This window comes from Mustela erminea, chromosome 9, assembly GCF_009829155.1.
Source record: "Mustela erminea isolate mMusErm1 chromosome 9, mMusErm1.Pri, whole genome shotgun sequence".
NCBI classification, from domain to species: domain Eukaryota; kingdom Metazoa; phylum Chordata; class Mammalia; order Carnivora; family Mustelidae; genus Mustela; species Mustela erminea.
This window is the reverse complement of record NC_045622.1, coordinates 7832798-7845167: the sequence shown is the minus strand read 5'-3', so window position 1 is coordinate 7845167 and position 12370 is coordinate 7832798. Positions and strand designations below refer to the sequence as shown.

The 12370-nt window shown below is 40.6% G+C and overlaps 1 long non-coding RNA gene across 1 annotated transcript; it reads left to right on the top strand.

Annotated features, from left to right (window-relative positions):
* Nucleotides 1-7613: 7613 nt before the first annotated feature.
* LOC116598234 lies at nucleotides 7614-12054 on the top strand. The gene is made up of 3 exons (XR_004289007.1): nucleotides 7614-7717; nucleotides 11123-11211; nucleotides 11937-12054. It is a non-coding gene; the product is annotated as an uncharacterized LOC116598234 (long non-coding RNA).
* Nucleotides 12055-12370: the final 316 nt, after the last annotated feature.

Sequence of the window (12370 nt, the reverse complement as noted above, 5' to 3'; positions counted from 1 at the left end):
GGAAGCAGTTAGGCTTCATAAACTACTTCTTGTTTTGTGTATTTTGGAGCTATTCTGTTAGATGCATACAAGTTTATAAATACTGTCTCTTTGTGATAAATCGATCCATTTATCATCACATCATGACCTTTCTTTATCCCTTACAATTATTTTTGCCTTAGGATCTATTTCTTTCTGATGCTAATGGAGCCACTGGGGTAACTTAATCTGCAGTTGGACTTTGAACGAGTCTGTATCCTCATATTTTAAGTGTGTTTCTTGTAAACATCATGTAGCTGACAAACCGACATCCTTTTTTTCAACAAAATTTTATTTCATTTACACTGACTGTGATTATGGAAGTATATGAATTCATCTCCATCATCTTACTTTGTGCTTATATTATTATTCATCCTGCTTATTCATCTTATAATATTATTATAATAATATTATAATATTATTCATCTTATAATATTATATTATTATTCATCCTGCTTTGCATATTCTACTTTTATTTGGATTGAAGAAAATATTTTTGGTTAATGTTTTCTTCAAGACATTTGGAAGCCATCTATTCTATTTCCTTAAAAATCACCTTTAACTAAATCTTTACCTTCTTGCCAGAAAAACACAAAGATCTTAGAAATCATAATTCCACTCACTCTCCTCTTTTATATCATTTGCTACATCATTTCTATACCCTCAAATTAGGCACTGTCATTGTGTTGTTTAAGTCAGTATCTGAACAGACTTTTCTACATTGGTGCTAGTTCCATTGCTTACTGTTCTTTCTGGTGTTTCACTTCCATTCTTATCATCAAAATTTCTTCTTCCTGTGATTCAGTCTTTAGAAGTTCCCCCAGTGAGACTCTTTCAGTGATAAACTCTGTTTTTTTGATTGCACAAAAATGTCTTTGCTCTTCTTCTTAAGAAACAGTTTAGCAAAGGGTGAGGTTACAAGTGAATAGTTACTTGCTGTCTGCACATTGAAGAGATCTTCCCTTGCATTTATTATAATGGGTTTACATGCGTTGAATTGGATCCCCATGTTCACTAACTGACTACAATTCAAAATAAGGATTTTTAAAAAATCAATACACTATTGCCTACACTGTAATGGAATCCAAATTGTTTACTATAAAAAATCTATTAAAATTATAAGTTATAACCCTCATCCTTCAAAAAAAAAAGGCTTTGAATTGGCTATTTAAATCTGGGAGATTTCATGGACACATCTCAAGAATTCAGTGGGGAAGATACAGACTTACATATCTTTAAGAGGAGAGCAGCTCTTTTATGAACATTTTCCTTGAAACTTCTTATCTTGGAAGAGTAGAAGCGGCATCGTAGAAGCTGTCAAATGTCCGCTTGCAGTAACAAGTAAACTTGGTGTAGATTTTCAACAAGTTCTTAGAATTAGCAAAAAAAATTGTTTAAGACAAGTTGAAAAATATAGTAACAATTCTGTACAGTCTTAATATACTTTTCATTTTTCATATATATATTTCCCTTTTTTTATTATGCCAGGGGGAAGAATTCACCCTTTTTCTCTGCAAATACTCTTTTTGTTAACTGACTGTAATCATCAAATATCAAATGTGTATTTGATTTATTAATCTAGGTCATTCCATCTTAAAGAGAAATAGGCAGGTTGCCTGTGGTTTGTGGTGTGAAGCCCACTTCAAAGTGTACGGTTCACTTTCTTCCTTTTACTATTTTTCCTTCCTTCTGTCTTTCTTTCCTTATTTCTGTGTTGTCGTTGTTTTAGAGATAGTAGATGTGATTCATTTTTTGTTTCAAAACAAACTGAAAAAACCTCTGTGTGTGTTGGGCTTTTTAGCTTTCAATTCTACTTCACTTAACATAATACAACTTTTTCATATCTGCTAAGATATGAAGTCCAGTAGCAGACACAAAGGAAGAATAGAGCAGTGGATGTTCAGGCGAAAGCTGGGGGAGATGGAAGGCTCTCCACAAAGTACATCAATCACATGGACAGTGAGTTGTACGTTAAGAGAGGAGACCTCTGCGCTCTCATTCCTTGTATTCAGTTCGGGCCTGGAGCTCCATCCTGAAGCCTCAAACCATCAAGAGTCCATTTTTCATTCACTTTTCCTTATGTCCAGGGTCATTACTGTGGTCAGCACCATCTCTGAAACTTGCTTAAACCCAAGTTTGCTGCTTTTTGACCCGCTCTCTGCAATGACCTCAAATACACCTGACCAAATCATACTTCTGCTTAAAACCCTTTGTTGTATTCTTATTTGTTGATTCTTCAAGTGTCTGACACATAGTGATTACTAAATAAATGTGTGTTTTTTACAATAAGATAAAGAAGAGAAAGGAAATAAGAAGTAATGGAGAGATTAGTACATTAACTTATACAGTGAATATCTGAACTCCCACTATAGGTCCAACACTGCACTTGCTATTCATAAGAGTGAACACAATATATGTAGGGCTCCTGTTGGGGGGGGGGGCTTTGTCCTCACTCATTCCACCAAAACAAGTACACAGCTAAAATGCCCAGCCCCTGACTATGGATCAGGTATCATACTAAGTGTTCTACTGAAGTAATCTCCTTTGGTTTTCACAATCAGCCACAATGAGCTAGACACTCTCACTATGACCATTTTGTTCAGAAGACAACTGGGGCATTGGAAGATACAGTAATAAGAGGTAGTGTAGGATTAGAAACTTGACACAGCAGAACTCTTTTCGTAACTCAAAGCCATAGCGTACAGTCATCATCTGGTTCATTAGAACACACCTACAATTTCTGCGGTGATAAGGGAATGCTCTCCAGCAGAGGAAATCAGCCAGGGTCTGACTGCAGAGAACTGACTTCCAGAGTTGGGCATGGGTACGGTCAGCACTGGATTTTGGAAGCCTCTAGAATTCCTGGTACATCGTAAGAAAAGGGATTCATTTCTGTACCCCTTAGCCCTCTGCCTAAAGCATGTTGACCAAGTTTGTTCTTAGCTCAGGATTTTCAGCTCAAGAATTTACCCAAGTACCTATTTTGCATTTTTTAAATCTTTAATATTCTGGTTTTAATAACTTACTATATTTGTACCCTTAGAAATTTTGTCTATTAATCATTTTCACATTTCTAAAATGTTTTAATAGTCATTATCCTTAATACTTTTTATTTATTATTACTCTTTTTTTATGATCTTTTAATTAAACTTTTAAAGATGGTTTTACATTCCACTTCATTTTTCTAAGTTTGCTTCCTCTTTTATTCCTCTCTACCATGTCCCCAACTTCAATTTAATTTTATTAGTAAAGGTGATGAACTAAACGTGGCTATGCCTTTTTAAGACTTTAAGATCAACTCTTGCCTAAATCAGGGAAAAAGGCCTAGTGGAGCATGAATCCCAGGACATGTTTCTGGAGATGGTTTCTGCCCAACCACTTCAAGGCGCAGAGTGGGTGGACGGAGCTGGGCAGGGTTCTGTGCGTGGGGTAGGGTGTGAGTCTTGAGTCCTGAGCGGGTGTGTCAGGAAGTCAGGCTCTTGTCTCCGCTCCTTCACTAACTGCACTTGTGACCTTTGGCAGACCCCTTTCTCTGCTCTTCTCAGCAGTAGCAGGAAGGGCCTGAAATAAATCATTTCCAAATGGGCCTTTCCAGCTTTGTTATTGTGTGTGCCCTATGATTCAGATGGTAGGGGATTAGCAAAACAAAGCCAAGCATTTTGATGGAGCCCTATTAAAGTGGCATATCAAATTATCAAAACACTGCTTTTTATTACTTAATAATGTTCTCAAAAGAAATCCTTGATGTATCCCTGACCCTATGCCTAAGGCTTGCCCTCTTCCTCAGCCTGTGAATCCCATCAAAAATCCCTGGCAAAATGGTAATGTGAAAATAGCACGAGCCCTTCGCAGAATGCCAAGGTTTCCAGTTCTACGGAACTGGCTTTGGATTCTGGGCACAACGGCTCACTTAGCCCTTGGCTGTGTGGTCTTGGGAATAAGACTTTTCAGCCTTGGTTTCCTCCTTTGTAAATTATAGTCTTGACACTGAAGACATTAAGCTTAGAAATAAAATGTGTAAAGCGCCCATGCATGCTTCATCACATCTAGAAAGGAAATAAAGCTTAAGGTAGTTTAATGGTCCCAAAAGAGCTTCCTAAAAGAAAATCATCTGTGTTTCACTAGAAAGTTTTTAAATCATGGTTTCTAGGTTAGGAGAGTCTTGGGTTTCCAGAAGGGCTGATGGCTGCATAGACGGGGAAGAGATCAAGGGCTTAAGTGGGAAGGAAAAGCAGAGATCAGACCATCAGACAGTCTGAACATGAACATGTACTGAACAACTTATCAGATGCGCAGGAAGTAGGAAATGTTTGTGAAAAACAAGCCCTCACGTCTCCCTCACTCCTATCCCCAGATTAGAGCCCTTGCCTCTGAGTCAGAGCTGAGAATCAGCGTTTAGAAGTGTTATTGCTCACTGGGGGCAAGTCCTGGTATGATACAGCAACATTACTCTTGAGCTCTGTGGCATCCTGACCTCGTCTGGTTTAGAGGAGTCTCAGCGAGACTCATATGTGGCTTTGTGTCATGACCAAATTGGCTAAAAGGCCCAGAGATGAAACATACGTTCCTCTGGCAGGAAGTTTTGGAACACTTGGTGAACTTCGTAAGAAATAAGATAATCCTGTTGGGTTGTCTGGTTGCTGAATTCCTGAGGCAAAGTAAGCAACAAGAGTACTGGGGTATGCATGTGTGGGGAGGGTGGGCTGAAGCTGGCTGGATGAAGATGACGATGGTGGTGATGATGACTTCTTGAGAACCATAAAGAAAAAAGTATGCATTCAGGTTCTAGAAAACTGTCCATTTTCTCAATTTTGGTATGGTCCTCTACCCCCAAGAGAAAGCTTTACATGGACATTTATCTCACTTTGAATTTTTATTCCCTTGGAAAAAATAAATGGGCACCCATGAGATATTACAAGCTATTGTAAATGTTCGGGATATCAAATCAGGTAAGACATGACCATTCCTGAATTGAGTTGACAGTCTTATGGGGGTAAAAAAACCTGTGTGGGGGCAGCCCATGGTACAATCCAATGTGGTGAGGGCCATTACAGAAAATTGAGCAAAGTACTGCAGATGACAGAGGGCAGATTAGCCAACTCACAAAAAGTCACAAGAAGGTTTCATAGAAGAGGTAATATACTTCAACTGGTTTCTTATAATAAAGATAACTCAGGAAGTGAGAAGGGGAGAAATTTTAGATGCAAAGCTTGTACAAAGAAGGCACAGGGTCAGAAATTGATGTGGCATAGAGCCTAACATGGGCTGGGATTTGACAAGAAGGACTTGATGGCAGGAACTTAAGCTACAGGATAGAATGACAGATGGAGTCAGTCTAGGAAGGCACTTGGATGATAGCCTTCAGGCTAAACTAGAGAGTTTGGATTTTATCTGTGAATTCCAGGAAGGCCAGGAAAAGTTTTTGTTGTTTTGCTTGTTTTTCTTTATTAACCTGGGATGGAACATAGTGGTTTTGTTTTTAGTAATACACATTCAACGGAAGAAAGATGTTTAATCAGTTGCACTCAGGAGACTTTGGAACAAGACCATTTCGCTAGCCATTGTATCTCTTAAAGTTAAGGGTCTGGTCTTGGAAGAAGGGGTAAACAACAGAGTTAGAGAGAAGAAGCTGGAAGTAAGTCTTAATGCTGAGGTGGAATAGGATACTCAATGACAGAGCAGATGGGAGGACGTCAGATGAGTGGGAGGAAGGTCTTGATGATGGCAGCAAGAGTCAATTGTGAAGATGGGCTAACTGGCCATACCATAATTGATATGAAAAATTACTTCATTCCTTGTTATATACACGTTCTCTTGACATGACATGTTTTTGTTCATATAAATGCAAGAGAGAGTATACACCTAATATTTTTATGTGGGCAAAGGTATTTGGCTTTCTGATGTCTGGTTCCAGCTTGCTCAAAGGTGTAGGACATTACACATGCCGGAGTGATTACCAAAATTCATGACCTTCTCTTCTTCCTGGGCATATGGCTGGACTTCATGTCCCAGCTTCCGTTACAGTAACATGTGGCCTGTGATTGGGTTCTAGCCACTGGCACGTGAGCAAAAGTGATATACACTGACTTCAAGCTTGGCCCATAAACCTCATGAGGCATTCCTCCACACTCCGGCTCCTCCTCTGGCTGGTTGGAAGGGAGGCAACTTCCGTGGCATTAATCAAAGCTACAAGGTGAAGGTTATGGAACCTCTAATAGTCCAGGTCCCCAGGGTGACATTGCAGCGGCTTTCTGCCTACTCAGTATCGTTATAGGAGTTACAAATAAGCATCAGTGGGCATCTGTTTGTTACAGAGCTTACTCTACCCTAACTTTTTTTTTTTTAATTTCTTTTCAGCGTAACAGTATTCATTGTTTTTGCACCACATCCAGTGCTCCATGCAATATGTGCCCTCCCTAATACCCACCCCCCGCCCTTTCAAAACCCTCAGATTGTTTCTCAGAGTCCATAGTCTCTCATGGTTCACCTCCCCTTCCAATTTCCCCCCAACTCCCTTCTCCTCTCCATCTCCCAATGTCCTCCGTGTTATTCCTTATGCTCCACAAGTAAGTGAAACCACATGATAATTGACTCTCTCTGTTCGACTTATTTCACTCAGCATAATCTCCTCCAGTCCCATCCATGTTGATACAACAGTTGGGTATTCATCCTTTCTGATGGAGGCATAATACTCCATAGTGTGTATGGACCACATCTTCCTTATCCATTCGTCCATTGAAGGGCATCTTGGTTCTTTCCACAGTTTGGTGACCTACCCTAACTATTACATCAAGTTCTCACACTGATTTGTTAATTCAGTGGGTATTTACTGAATACTGATTATGCACCAGGCACTGTATTAGGTGCTGGGGACAGTGTGCAGAGCAAACTATGTGAGCGTCTTGCTCTCAGAGAGGCACGGAGCTTAAGCCCAGGAGGTAAACTCTGATTTTACATGTTTCTGCTTAGAGTGACCTCAGTGTACTATTTTATTATATCAAAGTACATTTTATATTGAAAAATATCCCTTCATATAATAGTGATTTTTTGAAACCATGGTGAGTGTTACCACCCAATTTGAGATAATTTTCATTAATAACTGAGCACCAACATCCAGCAGTGAAAGAGCTGATTTGTGAGCTCTTTCCAAGTTTCTGGTCACTTTAGAAATTTTATATTTTATTAGTGTAATTGCAGAGTTTGAAGTTACCTATATAATGCAATTTAGGTTGTCAATATCATCAGCTTAGTGCCTCAGCTTATGTTTCCATTACTAGAAAAATGTTATTGTGACCTTAATAATAGTGAGAATTAACAGTCATCTATAAGAACTTCTGCTTATGAGAAAAGGTTTTTAAATTGGGTGTGTTTATATATTAGATGAGGAGTAGAACAGGTCTGGGGAGGTAGATGCAGGTGGGGAGTAGCACCTGGTGGATACCATTTTGAATGGGTTATACTGCAGTTGCCCACCAGACATTCAGGAGGATCTGTGCCTGGTAGCCCACTGACTTCTTGGTTTGGGAGGTCTCTTTGCAGGTTGAAGTAAAATAACTACTGGTGAAGATCAGATTAAAGACACAAAGAGAAGAAAAAGGACACAAAGAGTGGGGATTGAGACCCTGGGATACAGGTTTCTTACCTGGGAGAAAAGTCCCATGAGTTGCTTGGCATCTCTTGACCCTCTCTTCAACACTTGGTGAGCTCGAATGCTACATAACAAATTACAAATGTAGCACTTAACACAGCATGACACTTCTCATAATGATAACTGAATAATGCATTGTCATATTCATATTATATACTTGAAATTAATATAATTAACTATAATATTACTATTACTTATATCAATAATAATATAATACTAAATTTAATACTGTATGTTAATTATGCTTCAATTTAAAAAAAAAATAAAGCAATTATTGATAGGTTTAAAAGAACATACACTTATTATCTAAGAGTTCCTGGGGGTCAGGAGTCCAGGCACAGCCTAAGTAGGTCCCCTACTCAGGGTCTCACAAGGCTGCAGTGAAGGTACCACTGAGACCACAATCTTATCTGGGATTTAACTTCTCTTGAGAGCTCACTGGCTGTTGAAAGAGTATAGTTTCTGATTAGGTCAGGCCCACCTAGGATAATCTCTTCTGATTAGTTTAGGGCCTGTAAAATCCCTTCAAGTTTGCCATAGAGCATAAGCTAATCATGAGAGTAGGGAGGGACATCCTATCATATCCACCGGTCTGCCCACACTCAAGTGGGGGTGATTACACAGAGTATCATTATCAGGAATTGAGAACCTTGGAGGTTATCTTAGAATTCTGCCCACCACAAAGGCCGGAGATATATTCATTTATAAAATAACAATTTTTTTGAGCACCTACGATTTGCCAAGCATTATTATGGTATTTCTGAAGACAATAAATACTTTTTAAAAACTAGAGCAGAAGCAGCAGAATTTGGGCTGCTAGAAGTTAGCATAGCAATTGGTTGTTTTATGTGGGGGGTTAAGCACTGATTTCATGGAAAAAGTTACACGTAAGCCAAGACTCCTTATAAGAACCACAGGTTTCCCTTCACCTATGCCCAGAGGTCTTCAGATGTTTCTCTCAGCTTACTTTCCATCAATCATTAATTTTTGTTTTTGTAGAAGTAACGAAGTAAATTTAAAAAATTCTACATTGGATTTTATTACATGTAAATTAAGACTCCACAAAACAAAGTGAGCCAGAAGGCAAAAATCTTATAAGCTGAAAGAAACCAGGGACACCCCTCATGTTTCAAAGGGCTCAAAAGGCAGAAATCTGCTGCTCAAAAAAGAACCCAACATGCTTCCATTTGGGCCTATCAATGAATCTGTATGACACTGGGCCTGCCCAAAGAACACGGCTCATTGATTCATCGATTTATTTACTAATCCTTTATAATATACCAAGAATTTATTACGTGCAAGGGTTCATGCTAAGCATGGAGATTTCAAAGATAAGTAAGGTATAATCCCTGACTTTCAAGAATTTACACTACAGTGAGACAACAGAATCTTGTCGATAATTTCAATTACAGCATCCTGCCAGGAACATCAACGGCTAGTCATTATACAGAAAATAACACCCTCCCTGGGGGATTGTGAAATCAAAACCCTGAACAATTTCTAGATGATCTTTCTAAAATGTGGCCTAAGATGATTTTGACAGATGTATAGTTTTCCACAGACCTACGGTGGGGATGATGAAGTGGCCATGTTGGCCCACAAGTGGTTCCCTTGGGCTGAGTCTTGGGAGAGGAAAGGGTAAGCCAATGTGACTTGACCAGAGAGAGCGAAGAGCAACTGGATTATTCAGTACTGATTGGGACACATCTATCCAATGTCCATACAACAAACCATGCTACCAGGAAGCTGGGGAACCCGTAGCCTCATAAACGGTCTCCAGCATGTTCTATCACAGCTGCTCCATGAGAACCATATTATAGAAGCTCTCATCTGCTCGGGGATTTTAACGCACCTATCCCGGAACGATATATGCAGGATGAGGCTGCTCAAGTGCCCTTGGGCTTGCTGGCAATTGCTGGGGACAAACGATCCTAAAATTGAGGGGCTTGAAACAACAGCCATTGTTACCTCACAATTCTGTCCACTGAGCTCACATGGACAGTCTTCTAGTCTGGGCCAGGCCTGGCTGGTCTCACGGGCTAGTGGTCAGCTGGTGGGGCTGTTGGCTTATGATAGCCTTGTCTGGGACAAATGGGTTGACTGACGCCTCTCCCAACTCGGTCTCCCCCAGCTCAGGCCCATTTGAAAGGTGGTGGAAGTTTGAAAGAGCAACAAGCAGATAGGAACTTAGTGTTTTTGCTATATTAACAGCTTTGATGACTTGGGTGCCAGTTAGTCAATTTTCTATATAACAGCTCGTTGGCCTCGTTAATGTAGAAGTGACATTTCACCTCACTATTTCTTAAAAGCTAAGCACAATCCAGTGACACACTTAATTGTTTTTTTCTAAAGGGAGGAGACATAAGACAGATTAAAACTACAGGCCAAAGAGGGGTTCATTTGGCATTCTGCTGGCAGAAAAGTTTACAGAGCATGTTGCACTGGACACAGGAGTAGAGCCCCATAGTGCCAGCCTCACAGAGATAGTCAGTGTCAAGGTGGAGGGGGCCTGGAGTCTGTCCAGCTGGGAAGGGCTTTTCCTCACACAGGGCTGTGTGACCACCACCCTGCCCAGGGAGCTTCAAAAGTCTGTCCTCCCGTAGCTTTCCCTTCCCCTGCCTCTCCCCTGCCTCCCCTGTTAACTCCTGTGAGATGCAGTAGTGGAGGTTCATCTTATATCAAGGTAAACCTCCATAAGGGTCGCAGGTCATTCTTCAGTGCTCTGGATTATCCTGAGATAAATGCGAATTCGCTGGATAGAAAAGATTTCTGGTAGTTTCAGGGAGCTACTAAATTAGCCCCCGTTCCCTATGAAGTGAACATATTTTATTCACCAGAAAACACCATCCAGATGTTATTTTGTTTGATAGTAATTCACTCAACAGTATTTGCTGAACACCCTTGAGCCCAGCACTGTGCTGGGAGCTGGGAATACAGACACAGTTCTGGCCTCACAGAATTAAGGGTTTTACAGAAGATGCACTGAATGAGCACTAAGATAATCAGGATTGCTATGAGAAGCTATCAGCTGTCATGAGAACATAAGACGGTGGGGGTCGGGGAGGCTCAATTCCTCTCAGGGAATCAGGGCAAGTCTCCCCGAGGAATACTTGTTTCATCTGGGAGCCAAGGGGGAAGTCGGAACTCGTCAGGTGGAAGGAAGGGTGGCGGAAATGGGGAACCACATTCCCCGAAGAAGGAGGAACATGTGCAAACACCCAGAGTCAGGGCATTCCGAGAAGTAGACGAAAGCTGGCTGAAACAAAGAGAAGGTTAGGCAAGCAGCATAGAGGGACTGGCGGGTGCCCGTAAGCCGCATGAAAGGTTTTATTTCTAGTTACTATTGTGGTCACTATTGTTATTATTAAGCCCTTCCTTCATCAACGGCAAGTCAACTGCTTTTCAAAGAATTTTTAAAATTCTATTTCTAATGTGTTTGGGTCTGTCCATCCTCAGATATACCTACTTCTGCGTCTCTGGGCCAGTCCGGGTCACCTCAGTGTGGCACCACATACACGGTTGGCAGAGCGGCCTCCCCACCCTTGGTGAGTATCTTGAGACCCGGTCCTGGGAAACCTCACCCTACACTCAATTTGTCATCTCTTCTGGCAGATTTCAATCCCTATGACTACTTTTTCCCTTAGGTCATTCGAATCAATTGTTAAAGTAAAATTGCACGAGACATGATAGGAATGTTTTACTCATACACGAGCATCTAGAATTCACAGCATTCTATCAAAAAGCAAAGAGAAAATGAACTACACTAAACAGACCCCTCTGGTCAGCTTGTACTATTCATTCCTGTTAAAGGCAAAATGTGTATTAGTCCAGATGGCCACCCCTCTCCTCCCCTGGTGAGGCATCTGTAATTGAAACAAATCAAGTGACTGACTTCCATGATGGTTTTCATCTTCCAAAGAACTGGGTTAGTTTCTTCTTACTATTTATTTAGTTATTTATTTATTTTGATGTGGCTTGTTTCAAGTAATAGTCCCTGGTATTTACTAAAGAGTGTTCTGTGGCGGAAGCTGACTGGGCTTGGAGGCCTTGGTTGAACCCAAGCTCTCATGCTCTCAGCTGCTGGTTGGTGTCTCTGCAATGCAGCGTTTCCATCCACAAGATGGCTCCTCACAGCCCTAAAATCATAGACTGACTAGAAGTCCTATGTCTGAAGAAATGTGAACTTTGGTGCTACGGAGTATGAGAGAGTAGGGATTTCGCTTTGCTCTCCTCTCTGACTTGAATCAACTTTGGTCTGTTTTTTATTAAGGTGTGAAAGATGGATGCCAGTCACATAATTTGCCTCAGATGGTGCAATCCGGCTTGTACCAGCAGATGACCTCCATGTGGAAGATACAGAATTTTTTAGAAAATAATACCAACTGGAAGAAAATAGAGAAGGCAAGAAATGTCTCTTTTGTATTTACTATATCCAAGTGAATGTTCAGCCAAACCGTAAACATATTTAGCGCAGAGCTATGGTGGTTTTTTCCCTCCAGCATGTTACTTGATTTTCTTGACACAGGCCAATGTTACTTTACTGTCTGCCACAAGGCAAGGTCCCTCCTCTGGTCGCCGGCAGACCAACTTTATATATTTAGAAAGACATACTTGATCAGCCTCTTTTTAAAGCTGATTTTCCTGGAAAGTAGTGACCGAGTTATCTGAAACTGACATTTAACCACAAGCCAAATTAATGCAAGA